Below are 13,148 nucleotides of genomic sequence, written 5' to 3' on the forward strand. Positions count from 1 at the left end.
ATACTCTTCTTTCTGCTATATATTCCCGCCTTTATTATCTTTAACCCCTTAACGCCGTGCTATGCCGTCACGGTTTAAGTGGGCTTTAAAGCCGTTGTGACGGCATAGCACGCCGTAACGGCTGAAGCCCCTGGAGCGCCCGGTATACTCACCTTCCCGGCGCTCCGCTTCGGGAGGACTGCCTCACAGCCCAGGCAGCCCTCCCACGGCAAATCAGGCCCCCAGGGGCCATGTGATCACTCTCAAAGAGCGATCACATGGCCCCCTATAGCTGGCTGTGGATCTGCCAGCAGGGGGACTGTCTAAAATATTAGACAGTCCCCCTGCTGGTAGGAGGTGTAAAAAAAAAATATTAGACAGGTTATAAAATAAATGCTGGAGCTGTTGCACCGAGGCACCGAACAAGACCGGTTAAATTGAGTGCGGGGCACTTGGACTATATATATATTTAATGTCATACATAGTGTATTTTAATACTAATATTAGTATATATATATTAGTATTAAAATACACTTAGAATGACCTTATATATATATTATATATATATAATTACAATAATAAATAAAATATTGAAACAAAATTTAATATAAATTATATATACATATGTAATTTCATTCTAACTGTATTTTGTTATATATATATATATATGTAACAAAATACACTTAGAATGACATTCTCTCTCTCTCTCTCTATATATATATATATATATATATATATATATATATATATATATATATATATATATATATATATATATATATATATATATATATATATATATAGATAAATACATATAATTACATAAAAGATTACATTAGTATACACGTAGAATTTAAATACCTATAAATGCATATATATTAAAATTCTACGTGTATATTTAAGTAATCTTTTAACATAATTAGGTGATTTGATTAATTAAAATTTGATTGACATACCTGACAACACAGGGAGAAAGTGCAGAGAATTTAATTCGCAAGCACTATATTTGACCCTGTAACTCTCCAAGACAACATAAAACCTGTGCATGGGGGGTACTGTTTTACTCGGGAGACTTCGCTGAACTCAAATATTAGTTTTTCAAATTGGTAAATTGTATTACAACGATGATATTTTAAGTAAAAGTGAAGTTTTTTGCATTTTTTACAAACGAACGGCACTTTTATGGACTATATTATTGTTGTAATATGTTTTACTGTTTTAAAACACTAATATTTGTGTTTAGTGAAGTCTCCCGAGAATAACAGTACCCCCCATGTACAGGTTTCATGGTGTTTTGGAAAGTTAGAGAGTCACATATAAGGCTTGCATTTCATTTTTTTGACATTGAAATTTGCCAGATTGGTTATGTTGTCTTTGAGACCGTATGGTAGCCCAGGAATGAGAATTACCCCCATGATGGCATACCATTTGCAAAAGTAGACAACCCAATGTATTGCAAGTGGGGTATGTCCAGTCTTTCTTAGTAGCCACTTAGTCACAAACACTGGCCAAATATTCGTTTTTTGCTTTAACACAAAAACAAATATGAACGCTAACTTTGGCCAGTGTTTGTGAATAAGTGGCTACTAAAAAAGACTAAACCTACCCCACTTTCAATACCTTTGGTTGTCTACTTTTTCAAATGCTATGCCATTATGGGGGTAATTCTCATTGCTGGGCTACCACACCGTCTCAAAGGTAACATTACCAATCTGGCAAATTTCTATTTGAAAATGGAACGTTCTGTATTTGACCCTGTAACTTTCCAAAACACCATAAAACCTGTTAATGGGGGATACTGCTGTACTCGTGAGACATCGCTGATTACAAATATGTGCATTTTTGTGCAGTAAAACCTAACAGTATTATGACATTCACAGCTAAAATGTCAGACGGAAATACAAATTTAAAAACAAATCTTATTTTCTCACATTTTTTAAAAATTTTATTCATAATGAATTATGTTCCATATATGACTAGTTAATGATAAATTAAAGCCCTGTTTCTCCTGAACAAAATTATATATAATAAGTGTGGGTGCATATAATTTGAAAGAGGGGAACTACGGGTGAACAGACATATAGCGCAAATTCTAGTTTTTGTTTACGTTTTGTTTTGATCAGAACGTGCACTATTGACTCTGTCCTGAAGGGGTTAAGTTTATGCTCTCTGTTTATAGAAGGTTACTATCTTTCTTGGCACCCAGAGACACTCCAGGCACCCAGACCACTTCTGCCCATTGGAGTGGTCTGGGTGCCAACTCCCACTTCTCCTAACCCTGCAACTGTAATTATTGCAGTTTTTTTATAAACTGCAATAATTACATTGCAGGGTTAACTCCTCCTCTAGTGGCTGTCTGCTAGACAGCCACTAGAAGTCACTTCCTGATTTCTAGCAAGGATTTTCCTTGCTAGAGCGTCGCTGGATGTCCTCACGCTATGTGAGGACCTCCAGTGTCGCTCATTTCCCCATAGGAAAGCATTGAAAATCTTTTTCAATGCTTTCCTATGGGGAGCGCTAATGAGCATGCGTGGCATTGCCGCGTATGCGCATTAGGTCTCCTTGGCCGGTGGGCGGGATCAGTCTCGCCCACCGGAATCAGAAGGAGGAGCGGCGCGGAGGAGGAGACAGCGACTAGGGACATCGCAGCTGCCTCAGGTAAGTGACTGAAGGGTTTTTCACCCCTTCAGTAACCGGGGATTGGGGGGGTGGGAGGGAGAGGGTACTTCCAGTGCCAGGAAAACTGATTGTTTTCCTGGCACTGGAGTTTCCCTTTAAGTGTGTTGAGAGATAGGCAGGTATCTGTCTCTGGGATATTGTGTCAACCTAGGGACAGTCAGAGGTTTAGCAAATACTCCACCTTCTGTCTTTCTTACCTTTACCCACCTGAATCCCTGATACTCTTGTTCAGCCCATTTTATTTATAGGTGGTCTACACCATAGATAGCTGTTTCTCCTTACTTCTCTAATGGTATATTGGATTTGATATGCAATGCTGTATATGCATGCTATTCTTTAGACAGATTTCTTTTATACGCTCTGCTAGGAGTGAAACATCATTGGTATGTATTATCACAAGCACATATCGGATTGGTCCAGGTGTAAAAAAGATCATTTTGATCTTGTTCTGTTACTGATACAAACAATATATATATATTCCCCCTTTCATAGATCATAAACCTGAGTGACCTACAAGCTACTGTGGTTTAATAAGGTGTTTACGGTCTATTGGTTTGACCTCTTACCTGGGGTCTGCCAGGCATCACTCCATGCCTCTACTATTGCTCCGTGAGAGCCAGAAGCTCTCAACAAATTAAGAGCGGTGATACAGGGCTTGGCACACTCAGACAATGCATTAGGGCAGGCAACCTAGGGCACTTTAGACCAGTGATAGAGAGATTATTGGTTCTGCCGATTACTAGAGACGATATTCAGCAGTTTACCAATAATCGTTATCAGCCTTGTAATTTAGTGATCACTTACTCACTTCTCCCATTCCCCACATGCCGTCTTCTGCAACTAAAAACATCACCCCTTTCTGTGAGTCCCTACATACTGACAGTGAATATTCTACTGTAATGTATTAAACTGGCTGACATTAAAAAGAGTGATTGCGGTCAGCAAACTCATAATTAACAGGACCATACATGCTGATATCTTACTTATTCCAGTATGTACTGGCTAGCAAATCTGGCATTAAATGAACATGGGGGCAGCAAACTCCCCATGACTCTCAGGCAGTTAATGCCAGGTGTGTGTTAATATAAACTTTTTAAAAACTAAGTGTACAGAACATTGTCACCAGTTATCGTCAATCTGTCTAAAAGACAATCCCTACTCCAGATGTTGTGGACTGCATCTCCCCTGATGCTTTGCCAGCATTATGGGAGATGTAGTCCTCAACATCTGGAGTACAATTGCTTGCCTACCCCTGCACTAGGACTTATCTACTGAGAAGGAGCTTCCATCTTCAACTTGGCTGTAGTGAAGGCTGGAGCAGCACCAAGAAGGCCCCATATAAGAAGTCAAACAACTCTAAAAATGTTTGACTATTTACAAATGGTGGAGGCACACCATAACTGCTACAGTGCACTAGAATGGTTATGGAGCATTCCTTTATCTAAATCATACCTCATTATGTACAAAATACATACTTCAGGTTTGTGTTTTAACCAACACGGCCCTGACATTCATTTGACATCAGTATATTTCTAGCATTGAATACCTATGCATGCATGAAAGCATTGAGCAGAGTACAGAACAAAATCCCCAAAGTATACCAGCACTGTTAAACATAAATATGCCACGAACCAACTTCCACGAACAGCACCAGTTCCTTAAAATAACCTTTCTGCATCACAGCTACAGAGCCTGGTACTGATTTGCACAGAGGATGAGAAGTTCTCAGTCTCTCTCCTCCACACAGTTCTGGTGTAGGTATTAATTATACAAAATCTTTAACCTTAACCTTTATAATGCAAAAAAAAAAAAAAAAAAAAAGTTTGGCTCTTAACAAGACCCACTGATATCTGCTCACCCCGCTTCAATTCCTTATTTTTTATACCAGCAATTGTAACCAGACATTGTCATAGTCAATATGAAGGATCTCTCCAAACAGCAGTTTACGTAAAACTGATTTCAACAACACATATCAGGGCATTTGACCAAAACACAAATTAGATTCTCTCCATCTGCCCCCCTCTAAGACCTTTTATGTGTCACAATTGTGTGGGATTTACAGACATCTAGTTCCGTTATGAGCTGACGGCACTGCTGTGCTCTCGCGCATGCACGTGAGCACAGCATTGAGGTGTATGGAGAATCGGCTGGCGGGACTGACACTGTAGCTTCGCCCAGTGTCTAAGAAAGTCATGTGGCTGAAATATAGAGACAACTTAGTCCCAATTTTTTCATGGCAGGGGTGACAGTGCTGCTTTAATTTTGCCCATCTGACTTCCATATGCTAATTAGCTAAAGGACACTTCAGCACCATAACAAACCAACTGCCAGACAGTTCCAGAATCCATTAACCCAAAGAATGCTACTGTAGTGTTTAATGGGATGGTGAGTGCAGAGTATGGGCTGTATTATCAACCCACAATTCTCTGGGATGGTCGAGACATCTTCTGCACACTTAACATTACATTTTTGGTAAGCTGAGATTTTGTTATCTTCTTCTCTATAAAATGTTCCAATGGTTGTACAAATCTTTGCATGACACATACCTACAGAGTGCACCGTAACCAACAGGGTCATTAATAGAAATGTATAAAGAAGCCACATTTAGGTACACTATTGACAGCCAATGTTCTAATCAAAAGGCATAATTAAGCATAGCGTAATGACCGCAATCTTTGTTGGAAGACTCACCCCGTAAATTCCCCTTCTGTTTTTTTTTTTTTTCCCTACTTTCATAATAAATGTTTATTCACTTCTAAAAATATGATGTGTCAAGAAGCTTAGTCATGTTAATGGTTTTGATTCTAATCTTAGAGTAAAGTTACCTTTTGGAAGGAAAATCTAAATTATTTGAATTAAATAAAAATCAAGCCATTTTAGGGGGGGGGGGGGGAGCCAGCACCTAAACAAGCAAGTCGCAACTCACCACAGCTCCGAGCGTGAGACCCCAAAAAAGGGATATCAAAGCGACAAAACCAACCTCTGGGACCCGACAAACAGATCCCCAAGACACCCTACATTATGGGGGGGAAAAAACGAAGAGCCGAGCAGATCCTGGCTCGGGGTCAAAAGATATAGGCACTTTTATGCGCCCAACACAGCAGCCAGTGCCCGGCAAGATGGCGCCGATAGAGGCCTACAACTCACAGTCATCAGACGACAGTGTACTAGATTCCTTCCACGCTTCCAGCAAGGTACATGCAACACCCCAGCAGCCTAAAGAGCTAGGCGACGCAGCACCCACCACGAAAGCAGACATTAAGGCACTGATGTTAAATATCAAGGCGATGTTTGATGCCGACATGGCGCTTGTCCGAGGGGAAATCTCCACGCTTTCAAGCCGGGTGGTCTCCGTTGAGGAGTCCCTCGGGGGCACAAGAGTGGCACAGGTGGCGACAGACGCAGCTCTGGGACAGTTACAAAAACAATGTGCAACGTTGATCGCTCAACTAGCGGGAATGGAGGACAAAACTAAAGCTCGAAACCGGGGAGTGCCTGAATCGGTGGGAAATCTGGAATTACCGCACTATTGTAGGAGGCTTGTGGCAACCTTACTGACTCCCAAGCAAGCGAAGCAGGTAGGGATTGACACCTGCTTTCGCCTCTCCCAAGGCACTCAAAGCGCCCCAGGAAACACCAAGGGACGTGCTGATTAAATTTGTCCGGGACTCAGATCGGGGGGCTCTCATGGGAGCCGCGAGAGGCTCTCCTACCGTCACGTTTGAGGGAGCAAGTTTGACCCTATACAGAGACTTCTCAAGGTACACTCTCACCTGGCGCAGATCCCTCCGCCACATCACCTTGCTACTGTGTGAGAACTCTATCCCCTATAAATGGGGCCCTCATCGTTTAACTACAGATCATGCTGGTAAGACGGCCCACCTGACACATATCTGATGCGCCTAAGTTTCTCCAGTCACTGGGACTCTCGTTACCTGCAGCAGCAACAAGGGCCAGCCCATCATGGAACATTGATGAAATAACTCCCTTTGTGCCCAGAGGACCAGTGCCGAGGACGACGGATTCCTTAACATGAGAAAAGCGCCCGCACATGCAAGTGCACCTGTACACTGTCCTATAGGTCCCTTACTACAGGACTATATACTGGACACTTTTTATATGCTAAATTTACCTGGTCTTTCTACTCACCTTAAAGGCAGTTGCTTTTTGGTTTCGATCCTTTTTAAGTTTATTACGTTCTCTAAGGCATTTAAGGTTTTTTGGTTTATAAAGGTTACAGGGCATCAGACACTTAAAACTCTGGCTCCGTAAGCAGACAACCACCAATCCTGGTTAAGCAGACTTGCGCCCCCACCCCCCCCCCCCCCCCTCCCCCAACGGCCATAATAACCACCCTCCCTTACCCAATAGTACACGTGCCTAAGCTGAGCACATAACGCTGCCTACTAGCCCCTCCGAGATGTCGCACATCTTAACGGTTTCTAGCACGAGGGAGTAAAGCAGGGTTTTACTTATTAAAAACCGAGTGGCAAAGTTTCTGTGCGATTATACTTGTTATATGATGACTATCTCAAATGTATTTCATATATGTTCTCTTTTTCGCACATAATGTACAACGTGTAACTCTTGTATACCACAAAAATAAAGAATTAAAAAATTTCAAAAAAATATTTTTTTTAAAGCACGCCCTTTGATTGTGACTTCTATGACCACCCAAGTGCACAGTTACAAAGTCCTCTCTTGCAAATATTCACCTAAACTAAACCCCCCCCCCCCCTCCCCCAAAGTATGTTCTCATGAAAATAATGACACTTGGACCTTTGGTGCACATTTAGAACTGGATTGGGCACCTTTTTCTCCCCTGCTTTGGTAGCATTATGGTCTACTCCAGTTTTAGAGATTGTGGGATAAAGATTCATACATTGCTGTGGGGCAGAACTGTACATGAATTAAACAGGGACTTATTAATAGTATTTCACATTTGCAAAGTCACTAGATTATGCACTGCACAACAGTAAGATCCTCTTCAAACACTATCAGATAGAGCATAAAAACCAAAATGGCACTATCCTACATTGTAAAAAAAAAAAAAAATACAGGCACTTTGGCTGGAGAAAACATCAACCCTACCTCAATTTCTTAACTCTTTCTCACGTAGGAATATAGACTAAACAAAAAGTACATCAAATTCAGCCACACTTCTGTATTACTGCTGTTGATACAAAAGAAGGAAAACCATCCAACTGGAAGCCAATTTTGCGCCAAACTGGTTAAATAAATACAATATTTGATTAAAATATGGCAGTAAGATTTATTTCTGGATTAACAAGCTTTAACTGCACAAATTAATCCTTGTACATGTTTTTCTAAAACACCAGAAATTGTATCCATTATTTAAAATTTTTAAAAACCTCTTTATTGTTCTTAAAGGGACTCTCCAGTGCCAGGAAACACTGCAGGACCATGCAGTGCCCCTCTCCCTCCTACCCCGCATGCTATGTTGCTGAAGGGGTTAAAACCCCTTCAGTGACTTACCTGAATCCAGCGCCGATGTCACTCAGCGCTGGGTCAGGCTCCGCCCACGCTCCTCCGCCGTCAGCTGGCGGGGGAGACTTAATGTGCATGTGCAGCAAGGGCCACGCACGCATTAAACCTGATAGGAAAGCACTATTCACTGCTTTCCTATGGGGATTTGGGAGACGCTGGAGGTCTTCATGTATAGCGTGAAGACGTTCAGCGTCGTTTAAAACACTATTCATGTTTTGAGAACATGGAAGTCCCTCTAGTGGCTGTCTGATAGACAGCCACTAGAGGAAGACTTAACCCTGCAAGGTAATTATTGTAGTTTATAAGAACTGCAATAATTACACTTGCAGGGTTAAAGGACCACTTTAGTGTCAGGCACTATAGGGTCTTTAGGTCCGTCCCCCACCCTCAGGGTCCCACTCCCGCTGGGCTGAAGGAGTTAAACACTTACCTTTCTCCAGCGCTGGGGAACTCTCCTCCCTCTGCCGACGTCAGCGAAGAATGTGCATCAAGAGCCGCGCACGCATTCAAACAGTCCATAGGAAAGCATTTCTCAATGCTTTCCTATGGACGTCCAGCATCTTCTCTCTGATTTTTACAGTGAGAAGCGCCTCTAGCGGCTGTCAGTGAGACAGCCACTAGAGGCTGGATTAACCCTAGTGTAAACATAGCAGTTTCTCTGAAACTGCTATGTTTACAGCTGCAGGGTTAACACTAGATGGACCTGGCACCCAGACCACTTCATTGAGCTGAATTGGTTTGGGTGCCTATAGTGGTCCTTTAATGTTAAAAACAGTTTCTACGGCTATAGGCCAAATTTTCTTTCTTCAAGTCTAAATGGGTAATCATGTCCTTTGCTCATCAATTCCCTTTGAAAAAGAAAGCTATCTGATGGCAACTAGAGTGTTTTAGGCCACATGTAGACAGAACTCAGAAAGCCATGTTTTAGGTCTGAGAAAACAAACAGGGTCTTTGAAAGGGATAAGCAAATATATGTACTCTTCTGATTATGTGGCAATTTAATTACGGTAGTCACCAATTAATAACATTTTGTAAAATTGTCTGAATGTTATGCTAAAAAACAAAACATGGACTGACCCACTATAAAGGGTTACTCCAACAAAATAACAGATTTAAAGGGAACATGTGATATGCAAAATTACCTTCTCTTTTTTTTTTTTTTTTTTTTTTTTAAAAGAGCATCAAATTGCATCTATACATTGTGTTAGCAGTTTTGCTAAATGTATAGATCAAGAGGAAAGCTTATTTAAAAATAGATTTTTCTAGTATTGGTCAGTCAATTCTTCAGCAGAGACAATGCCAAGAAATTGATAAAGGAGAGCAGAAGAGACCTCACAAAGGTGGTCCTTCTGCTCTCCACCCATGGCAACCAAAGAGAATGGTAACTCCTTAGCTGGCACTGCTAGCACTGGTTCCTGGATATAAGGACAGAGTGACAGACGTCACACAGTTCAAAAACTGGTATACTGGCAATAAAGCAAGCATGATGGCATGATCCTGCATAGGTAAATACCCCCAAGCAAGGCAAATCAATGAAGAACCCTGGCAGAGCTCAATCAGACCTGAGAAGGTGTTACATATGGGGGGGCCACCCGCAAGAACTCCCTTGGCCGCTCCTTTGCAGTTGTCATCGCTCTCCCTCCCTGGAGGGATGTAGGTGGAGGATGGACTGAGGGAGAGCAAACAGTCTGTTGCGTGCTGACAACATACAGCAAATATGCACAGAACTCACATGAGCCAGCCCAGAACACTTGTTCCGAGTTGGCTAATGACACCCCAATGACGCTGCCGGGTTTAACAACGCAGAACACTGAGTTTCTAGCCAACAAAACCACTTCAAATGACTTAATTTGTCAAGGTGCCTGGAGTAATCTTTTAAATGTGATGCCCTCACATTTTTCTGTTTTCTTAAACAATGTAAATGTTAATATAGAGGTTACAACTGAAAACCTTGCATACATTTCTAAAAAGTGAATTTATAAACCTACTGAACTCAGCAGTGACTGAAGACATTTAATAGATTTTACCACAATGATGACAAAATAAAATTATAAATGAATTTCAGAATCAGACTGAATCAGGTAAATAGTTTACAGGCTGACCTAATACGAGATCTATGACTTTCAAAAAAAAAAAAAAAAAAAAACTTTATAAGACTAATAGGTGCATTGTGTAGTAATTGTTCTAGCTGTCTTGATGATTAGGTGTACCTATTTTGGATACTGCATCAGTTCACCAATGTCACAATGACTTTAAATGTTGAAAGAAAACAGCATGGAAGTATGATACTTGAAGCTTTAAGTTTATGGGGAAAAAAGAAGAAAACAATTATTTTAAATTAATTCATAAGTAGACATTGTGCATGTATTGTGTTATTTAAGTTGTGTTTGGCTTGGAACATACTTTTTAAAATTTGACATTTATGGATGTAACAGTGACTTGGCAAAACTGCAGAATCACAAAATTAGAAAAAGGTTCTTTAAAATGTAATATACACACACTGAGATTGTTGTGTGCGGGGGTCTACTTTTAAGGAAGCTAGAATTCTTAGAGGGATTCACACACTTGCGATTTTGGCTTGAAAACCTGACAACTTTTTTTAGGACAAAAATACATTTGATATACAATGACCAATGATTTACTGCTATTACAGATTTCGTAAGAACATACAATAAGCCACACCTACACCATTATTGAGCCTTTACTGCTATACACTTGCAACAATATAGAAATACAGATTGCAAAAAAAACTAAATCTAAGAGGAAATTATTCACTAAACACTGAATTAAAAACCAAATTTTAATATTTAGGCGATAAGTCGAATTGGATCGATTTTCTTTTTCTAGTTATTTATGCCTAGATATTTTCTAAAAATAGCTTGTCAGTACACAATTAAACATCTAGCGAATAACCCCCATGTCTCTTAAAACTGCAAGTGTCATAGCACAGCATATTGGCAGATACATACAAAGTATGACAATCGTATTTGATAGGGCTAATGATTGAGACATTTAAAAGGAGGATTTTAAGTGTGCTTTGTCACATTATAAAAAAAAATAGGTGTGAAGGAATATATGACATACTAGAATGCCATTACATGCCTTTGATGCAGTACATGGCACAGATTACTGTGGGGTGGGGGGTTACAGAATCAGTCCCCTACAATAGAGCTAGTGCCTAAATTTCCAAAATTATATAATAAGGTTTTAAAAAAAATATATATATATTTATATTTATATATATATATATAAATAAAGCCTCAAACTCCATGGACGGCTGAAAATTAAAAATATTTTTTTAAAAAAAGGCTGGGTCATGATATCTAAATCTGCTGTACAGTAATATAATGTATAAATGAATAATAATAAAATTGTCCTGTACAAAGGCCGGGTCATGATATTATCTATACCTGCTGTACAGTAATATAAGGTATGATTAATAATAATAATAATAATAATAATAAAATTGTCCTGTACAAAGGCTGGGTGATGATATTATCTATATCGGTTATACAGTAATATAAAATATAAGGTATAATTAATAATAATATTGTCCTCTACAAAGGATGGTCAGTGATAGGAAGGGGGAGAGAGGGAGGAACATGTGCGGAGGGAGCCACATGAGATGGGGGTGAGGAGGGCTGGGGGCCCGGGCCGATAGGAAAGGATGGGAGGCAGGGAGAGTGAGGGCCCAGGCGCTGGGATAGCCAGTCATGGCAGGTGGAGGCCGCGGGGAGGAGGAGGAGGCGGCCTCCCGGTGTCAGGGAGGCCCCAATGCCTGTCAGGCTCGGGAGACAGAGGCCTCCTCACTGTGTATGTCAGTCACCGTCAGCCCAGACCGGCCTAGTGACCGGCTCCCCCCACCCCCCGGCCTGGCCGCGCAGCGCCCTACCTGATCAGTCAGCGGGTTCAGCTCTGAGCTCCGGCCGCCTCCGCCATCTTAAAAACAGCCCGAATCCCCCTTACTGACTCCCCGGACACCCTGAGCGCAAGAGCGGCGGCGGCGTCAAGTCTCGCGAGATGACAGCAAGCCACGCCCCACCTTGCCCATTACACCCTCCCCTCCTGTCTCGAGGAAGGAATGAGGTTTTTTTTTGGGTTTTTTTCTCTCCTCACTGCTTTACCTCCCACTTCTCGCGAGGATTCGAATGCTGCAGGAGGAGGCTGTGCGAACCGAGGGGTGGGAGGAAGACTCGCGAGAGTTTGGGAGGCAGCAGGGTTTCCACCAATGGAAGCCTCGCGTGATTTCCTCCCCCTTCTTTAAGCTCTGGCTGTCCTGGTCTTCCTGCTGCTGCTGCTGGTGGAAGGCGCTGTGTGGGTGTTTTTTTTTTTTTTCTTTAGCCAGCGTCTCGTGACCTCCCCGCTGTGCAAAGTCTCGCGATGTTTGCTGGCCGCCAAGCTGCTCTACTGGAGAATTGTTAAAACTTTATAAACACAAACAAAACACAACACAAATAATTATAATAATATTAATAATAAAAAAAATGTTCTCATCAATTCCTGTGAAATTGTCCTTATCCTTTTTAACAGGAGTGAACATATAGAGATAATGCTTGGTGTGCTTGGCTTGGCCTGACTGGGATTTTATATTTAGAAAGAGAGATAAAGGTATCTCTGTGTGTCTTTCAGAATAATATGAGCTCAGTAACAAGTAAATATTCAAACAAAAAAACATATATTTATTTAACATCCCTATTCATGCAATAGCACTGACACCAAAAGGCAAACATAAAGTAAAACAGATACATGTGTTCGGTTTTCTCTCTTTTTTTTTTTTATACAGCAAAGAACAATTTAAACAAAAAATAAATATACCTCTATATAGGCCTCTAAGTTTTGTGGTGGTTACGGTGCTATGAGATCACGGGTGCTGAACCTCTGCTTTCTGCATAGCTCCCAACAAGCCCTGTTTTAGGGGCCCAGTCCCACGTCTGGGCGCAGGCCCCACTGCCTCAATTCTTTGCGTATGTGCAACCACAGCT

General features: G+C 41.2%; 1 protein-coding gene across 13 annotated transcripts in view; it reads right to left on the reverse strand.

Annotated features, from left to right (window-relative positions):
• HUWE1 (HECT, UBA and WWE domain containing E3 ubiquitin protein ligase 1) overlaps positions 1-12,179 on the reverse strand; it is a 93,123-nt gene extending 80,944 nt beyond the window's left edge. For all 13 annotated transcript variants that reach the window (XM_063432494.1, XM_063432504.1, XM_063432500.1 and 10 more), the window contains exon 1: positions 12,059-12,179. The gene's annotated coding sequence lies outside the window, so the exon portion shown is untranslated. The remainder of the gene's footprint in view (positions 1-12,058) is intronic.
• Between the last annotated feature and the right edge of the window lie 969 nt (positions 12,180-13,148).

This window comes from Pelobates fuscus, chromosome 9, assembly GCF_036172605.1.
Source record: "Pelobates fuscus isolate aPelFus1 chromosome 9, aPelFus1.pri, whole genome shotgun sequence".
NCBI lineage: Eukaryota > Metazoa > Chordata > Amphibia > Anura > Pelobatidae > Pelobates > Pelobates fuscus.